Source organism: Octodon degus, unplaced genomic scaffold (genome assembly GCF_000260255.1).
Source record: "Octodon degus isolate 3935 unplaced genomic scaffold, OctDeg1.0 scaffold00091, whole genome shotgun sequence".
Classification (NCBI taxonomy): Eukaryota; Metazoa; Chordata; class Mammalia; order Rodentia; family Octodontidae; genus Octodon; species Octodon degus.
This window is the reverse complement of record NW_004524667.1, coordinates 5,431,228-5,439,427: the sequence shown is the minus strand read 5'-3', so window position 1 is coordinate 5,439,427 and position 8,200 is coordinate 5,431,228.

The following is an 8,200-nucleotide window of genomic DNA, read 5'->3' as shown; positions in this document are numbered from 1 at the left end:
TTGTTAGGTTAGCTCCTGTATCTTTTCCCAACAAGCTCCATTAGGATGCCTGGAGGAGTCCTGTGTGTGCTTATAAATACAGTGCGATAATTGTAAGATCTTTTCTCACTCATAAAATATCTTGGGATAGATGAACTGGGCATGGTGGCCCAGACCTATTGTTTCAGCACTCTGGGATGTTGAGGCAGAAGGATTTAGAGTTTGATCTCATTGTAAACAATTTAGTGATTTAGGGAGACCATGTCTAAACAAAACAAAACAAAACAAAACAAAACAAAACAAAACAAAACAAAGTTTTGGGATCTAGTTCGGTGCAAAGGCACTGGCTTCGATCCTTAGCATGATGGAAATGAAGTGAAATAAAGCAAAGCTAGGTAAAGCAAACCTCAACAAAATAAAATGACAAAACATAAAACAAAACAAACTTAAGGTAGATGATAAATTATAGGATAGCCCTATTTTTAACTGACGACATATTATGTGACCACAGAAATAGCTTATGTCCAGTGGTCTCTGAAGTAATGAACTCATGTGGGGGCACATAGGAAGTTCATTTATTCTTGAATTCTGCAAAGTAACAGCACACAGAGAGTCTAAATGTCATGTTTGGTATACCAGAGTCACAACAATTAATTGTGAAGTATGACACATACATTTGATTATATCATAGTAAAAAACCCCACAACATTTAAAAATGCCACTTGATAGATTAGACTAACTTGCAGGTTGTTCTTTGTCATTACATTGAATGCTTCTTTGCATTGCTATATACTTGCTTGATAATAGAAGAAGCATTGTGATCTCAGAGCTGGCATTCCTATTTTTCGAGTTGGTTGGCCTAAAAAAGCCCTCAAGTCATCCCTGACAATGATCTTTTCCATTGGAAAATCCAACAGCTCACGTCCTATCCCACTACCTTCCCTATGAGCACCATTCTCACCCTAGGGCAAGCCACCGCCATCTTTCTCTGGGTCTGTTGCCATAACTTCCTCCTTAGTGATTTTCTTGCTTTGGCATTTGATTTTTAAATTCTCTTCACACATGAAAAAACAGTATGAGCAGAGTATTCCACTGTTTGGTACAGACACCAATAATTTCTTAAGTTACATTGAAATAAATCTTGAAGATTATCCCCTCCTACAGAAACACTGGCTCTTTGCTTCTTCAAGCTCTGAAAGCTTCTGCCTTTGACCTTACTCCTGTTTCCTCTCACATAGCAACCATGACTGCTTTCTCACTTCTTGCAGGTGTCCTCTCAAGTGTCCTCATTGGCAAATGTCTCCATCAGTCCCTACCCTAAAACAGCCCTGCCTCTTCTGCCTTTCTCTCATCAAAGTTTTAAATCTTCAAAGATGTTTCACTTTTTAATAACACTTCCCTCTCCTGACATGTCACATGTTCATTTTTATTTCCTATATTGTCACATGAGAGAGAACAGAGCCCAACATACAGTAGGGGAAGTTAGTGAATTGATTTAATCCAAGTTGTATCATTGAGTCATTGTCCCCAGCATGAATAGTATTGTGTATCCTTGTGGCTGTGTGCACATGTGCACTCCAATAGTATAAAAAGGAAAGTGGCATGTGCTTTATTTGACTCTAGAAAACCCATGGCTCTTTCTTTGTTGTTAAACCACAGTACAGCAGGTGGACTTCTTGGCTAGGAAGGCAGCTAGCTGATTTACTTTTCCTGCCACTCCCATTGAAAATTCTTGGAAGCATAAAAATTGACACAGAGTTCCAAGAACACTGGAGAGTAGGAATATCAAATCAGGGACTGCCAGACACCAGGAAGAGTTTCACTAACCACAATATAGACGGGGCTGGATTGACAAACCATTAGCAGCTGACACATACAGCACTTTGAAATTGCTGAAATAGAACAGCAGGGCCAGACAGGAAAAGGTTAGGGCACCCAGGCATCCAGCTTGGACGCTGTGTATGTGAGGTTTCTGTTAATGAAATAAGGATGGGCTATAAAAATGAACATTAAGAAATTAAGACCATTTTATTAGGTTATAACATGAGTTATATCCAGTACCATGTAACATATTGCTCTGTTTTACTGACTACCTTGTCTAAAAGGTGTATTTGTGCTATGTGATATGTAGTATTTTATGTAGCAGCTGTAATAGCGGTAGCTAGTAATACATGCTGTAGACTGTAGTTTTGTTCTATGTATTTATTATCCTTTTATTTTATATTCAATATCCTTTTATTGGGAGTGTAACATTTTTGCTGAAAATTTTAAGAAAGATGAGAAAGATTTCAACCATGCCATGAACATGGGCCAGTTTAGAGGAGAGTAAACAGGGAAGATTTCATGTCCATGTGACCAGTACTTTCTGGGGATGGCCACATCTGTCTCTAAGCATCATCTCATGGGCATGCAACCCATGTAGTTATATGCATGAAAACTTTGCTTCTAAGCAGCTATTGTCTGCTTGAAATTCTTAATAAATCCAGAGTCTGAAAATCAAAGGATACAAACTGATACTCTGTGTCACAGGAGCCCAGAGAACAGTAGCAGTAGCTACTGGTAGACAAAGTGAATTTCAAGCAAAGAGCTATAAAGGGAGAGAAACAAAGTCATTATTTGCTTGTGAGGGAACAATTCCAGAGGAAATGATAACATTCATAAGTACATATGCATCAAATACTAGCAACCCAATGATATAAAATTTTTTTAACAGACATAAAAAACAGATAAGCACTGGCGGGTGGGGGAGCGAGGCTCCGGGAGAAACTTAGCTACGAGTGTGGCAGGGTCATGAAGAAGAGGCGGTGGCGGGAACGAGGAGGTGGTGGCGTGGGTACGAAACTGCGGTAGCTGACTGCAGGGCTGGTGGTGTGAGGTGTGGGAAGGGCGTAGGTCCTGGCCCTCTCTCGGGCAGCAGCCGGGCCTCGGGGCTGAGCGCGGCCGTGGAGCCGCCTCCCCGGGACCCCTGGCTGAGCCACGTTCCGCAGGGCTCGCTTTAGCGTGAAGTCGAACATCAGGCCCGGTGGTGGCGCCTGGAGCTCTGCTGTCGCCAAGCCGCAGCGTGGGCAGGAGGCCGCCAGGCCACCAGAACCTGCCACAGAGCCTGCTCCGAAGCCAGCGAAGCCCACAGATGTGCCCGCGGCGGATTTCGGGGCAGCGGAACCCCAGGAAAAGGCTTCCACGAGCAGGGTGGGGCTGGTGTGATTCGTCACGGACTGTAGATCTCGAGGACAGCATGACTTCCACCAGCAGAGGTGGGAATCAAAGGATTATCAATTTAAGAATAACCACACTCGTTGTGCAGTTTCATGATTGTTCTTTATTGGCAGTTGTTTCTAAATTGAAGATACACTTGTGTTTAAAAGAACTGCCAGCCGCATGAATCGTCTTTCCTCCCGGTACTGGGCCCGAACTGGGGATACAAGCTCCGCCGCCGTGTGTTGGCTTCTGGGAAGGAGGTCTAGTTGCTGCATTTGGCGTGAGGGTGCTCGCGCGCTGACCGCGTTTTCCCAGCCAAAAAAACGTGGCTTGCGCGTCACGTGTTCGGGACTCTTGTACTTAACCTAAGTAGATCCCCCCCCCCAACTCTGACACAATTTATTCTGTTAAATGAGGGTACTATTACCTTCTTTGGGACCTTAAATGGAAGTTAGAGATGACTCGTATAAGCTGGACAGGGTGGAATAGTTGTCCCCTAAAAGTAATTTTTGAAAAAGGTGACTGTGCAAAGCAAATAAATGTAGGAGATGCCAGGTTAATAAGGTGTTCAGTTTTGTGTTGTACAGGGGAGGAAACCAGTAAACAACTAGCTCTGTTAAGTGACAGTGAGGTAGTATAAATTGTTTATACTGTGACAGGCGAAAAAAATTTTTTTTTCAATAATTGAGAAACAAATAGCAGTGAGACAGTTTCAAGTCCCATTAGTAGGACAGTTTCTAGGCAAGCACTTATTCTACTGCGCCATCTCCCCAGCCCCACAGTTTCAATAATTAATACACTGCATATTGTTGTCTTAGTGGTTATTCATTGTACAAGATGCCCACATGGTATCCTGTTTATAAACACTGTTAGAACAAATCTTTCTATACATTGAATTAAGAGAATAAAGCTGTATATTTAAAAAAAAAACAGATAAGCACTAATACAATTGTAATGGAAGATCTGTATGATCCAGTGTCACAAATAGACCAACTAGACAAAAATTCAACAAAGAAATTATCAGAAGTGAACCAAATTTTGCATAGACTTAGATGTCTACAGATGTGACAACCCACAACATCAGAATAAACATTCTTCTTAGTTGCACATGGGATGTTCTTCAAGATAGCTGGACATACTAGCTCATAGAGCATGCTTAAATAAATGCAAAGGGGCTGGGGAGATAGCTCAGTAGAATAAGTGCCTGCCTGGCAAGTGCAGAGTCCTGAGTTCAATTCCTGGAACTGCCAAAAAATAAAAAAAAATAAAAATAAAAAAATAAATGCAAAGGAATTGATATTATCCCATGCATATTATCAGATCATAGTGCAGTGAAATTGGAAATCAATGGCAAAATAACCACAAAAAACTGCAGGCATATGTGGAAATTAAATAACACTCTCTTGACCAACCCATGGATACCAGATATAATTAAAGAAGAAATTAGTTTGCACAACTAAGTGATAATGTTAATATAATGTACTGGAACTTATGGGCTGCAATTAAAGCGGGCCTACAAGGGAAATTTATAGTGGCAAATTCCTATATCAGAAAAAAGAGTGAGAGTGAACTCAAAAACCAATCTAATATTGAAACTCAAACTTTTAGAAAAAGAAGAGCAAGTGAAGCCCAAGCTCATATGAAGAAGGAAATTATAAAAATTAGAGTAGAAACTAATGCTGTTGAGACTAAGAAAACAGCACAAAGAGTCAATAAATTGAAGAGTTGGTTCTTTTAAAGATTAACTAAAAGAAATTACTCATAGCCAACCTTATCAAAAATAGAAGGAAAAGACTCAAATCTGTGCAATTAGGAATGAAAAAGGTGAAATCGCAACAGATCCTACAGAAATCCTGAAGATCATCAATATTCACTTCTTGAAACTATATTACAATAAGATGGAAAGCACAGAAGAAATGAGTATATATATATATATATATATATATATACCAAAGGTGAACCAAGAAGATATAAAAATTCTGAATATCTTAGTTCTAGTCAATTAAATTGAAGAGATAGTTAAAAATCTACCAATAAAGAAAAGCCTGGGACTTGATGGAGTCACTACTCAATTCTACAAGAAATTTAGAGAAGATGTAATACCAATATTTCTCAACTCTTTAATGAAGGAGAAATGGAATCAATACTCCAAAATTCATTCCTGGAAGCAAGCATTATCCTGACACCAAAATCAGAGAAGCTGCCATTCAGAAAAGAGAACTACAGGGTAATCTTCCTAATGACCATAGACACAAAAATTCTCAATATGATACTGGCAAACAGAACCACAACCAAGTAGGATTCATCCCAGAGGAGCAGGGATGGTCCAATGTATGCAAATCAATAAATATAATACACTATATTAATAAATCTAAGGACAAAAATCACATGATCATTTCAATAGGTGCTGAAAAAAATTGTAAAACAAAATCTAACACCTATTCATGAGAAAAACCCTACAGAAAATTGGAATAGATGATCTTTATCTCAATCTGATAAAAGCCATCTGTAACAAACTAACAGCCATGGTAAATGGACAAAACACAAAAGCTTTCATTCTAAAACCAGAAGCAAGACAATGATGCCCGATGTCACCACTCTTTTTCTGGATATTAGCAAGAGCAATTAGACAAGAGAAAGAAATAACAGGAATAAGGATGGTAAGGGAAGAAGTTAAATTATCATTATTTGCACATGATTTAATACTCTACACAAAAGAACTCAAACACCCCCCCAAAGATTTCTATATTTAATAACAAAATTCAGTAGCATAGCTGGATACAAAGTCAACACTCAAAAATCAATAACATTCCTGTACATCAGTAATAATCAGCACACACCCCCATTGGAAGGTGAATGCTAAAATAAATAGACATTTTTCAGATGAAATATAAACAGCAAATAAAAATATAAAAAAAATGTTCAACATTCCTAGTCATTTGAAAGATGCAAATTAAAATGATGATGAGATTCCATCTCATCCTAGAAAGAATGGCTATTGTCAAGAAATTGAACGGCTAACCTGGGCAGGCGGGACCGACTACTGGTCCCAGCCCAGGCACAGCGTGGGTGAGACCCTCTTCCACCCCCTTGAAATGTCCCCCACCACTCTGCAACACCTCCCCCACCTCACCCACCGAGTAGGAATTTCTGCCTCATTCCAGGAACCCCCCAGACCCAGTCCTAGCCCAGACCAAATGAGTGTGTGGAAGAGCTGCCTCTCCCACCTACTCAACCTTGTGCCCTCCAGGCTCAGGTCAGGCCTGGCATACAGGCCTGGGCTGTAACCCTGCAGCTGCAATCCCTGCAGAGAGTGTAGAGGATAGAACCACCCAGCTAGTCCAGGAGCAGAAAATCTTGCCAGAAGGGAACAACAGGTTCACCCTCAAGGGCAGAAGGAGGAAGAAGCTGAGCACAACAGCCAGACCCAAGCCAGGCACAGCTGGATAAATCCAAACTTTGTAGATCTGCAACTGAACTTCAGTATGTGCTAAGGTTGTAACTACAACGAAGATCTACAACAAAGGTCAGAAGACAGTGCTACACAAAATGACGAGAAGGAACAAAACGCAACCACAGAACCCAGGCCAACCTGTACCAAGTGCAGAGGACACTAACACAGAACAAATAGGGAATCACACAGCTGAAAGCAATGAATCAAGGGCTTCTGAAATAAAGAAACACCTGCAGAAAGGTATAGAGGAACTCAGATTGGAAATAAAAAAAGAAATCCCTGAATTAATAACATCTGCACTAAAGAATCAAATGCAGAAACATATGAAAGAAACCCAGTGCCCACCCAGAACAAGTGTGGAGGATACTAACTCAGCTCAAATGCATTAATTAAGAGCTTTGATAGTAAATAAGCAGCAGCAGAAAGTTATAGAGGAACTCAGAGCGCAATTCTTCTCTGAAGTAAAAAAATAATTCTCAGAACTCATAGCATCTGAAGTAAAGAAGCAACTACAGAAACATAGGGAGGAAACCCAATAAGAAAAAAACACTGCAGTAGAAGAATTTATAAATGCTTTCAAAGAAGACATTGTTAAAAAAATAGGGGAGATTAGAAAAATGACGGATTCCTTGAATGAGCAATACAGGAGAGAGACAGATAACATGAAGCAGAGTCAAAGTGATATAGAGGAATTTAAAATCTCAATCACAAGCTTGTAAAACCGTTTAAGTGAAAGTGAAGACAGAGTTTCAGATATTGAAGATGCTGGCACAGCTGTGAAAAGGTAAGAAAGGAGCTCTTAAAAACAGCTAGGATGCAGAAAAAAATAATCCATCACCTGCAAGATGATGCAAAGATGAACAAAGTGAGACTAATAGGCATCGATGAGAAAGAAGGAGTCAATATAAATGACATTAAGCAAATATGGGCAGAAGTAATAGCAGAAAACTTCCCAAATATGAGGAAACAATCTGACATTCAGGTAACTGAAGCATACACAATGCCAAGTAAACTGAACTCAATGAAAACCACACCAAGACATACAATAGTCAAGATCCCAGAAATTCAGCACAAGAATAATCTACTGTAAGCAGCTAGAGAAAAGAAGCAGATCACATTCGAAGGAAAACCCATCAGAAATACTGCTGATTTCTCTTCACAAACAATGAAGGCAAGAAGGGGATGGACCAGAGTACTTCAATCCTCTATGAAAACAAATTCCAGCCCAGACTAGTATACCCTGCAAAACTCTCTTTCAAGTTTGATGGAGAAGTGAAATACTTTCATGACAAAGAACAGCTAAAGAATTACGTGATGACAAAGCCAACCCTACACAGGCTACTGAAAGATGTTCTAGAGAGGGATCAAAATGAACATAACTCATCAAATGAGATCGAAAGCAACCAACTAAATAGCATAAGCAATTAATCAAAGGAGAAAAAGGAGTAAATGACAACAGGTAAATAACATGTCAACCATAAGTCAATACATCTCAATTCTAACCATCAATGTAAATGGACTCAATTCACCAATTAAGAGAAAAAGACTGCTTCAGTGGATTACAAACAA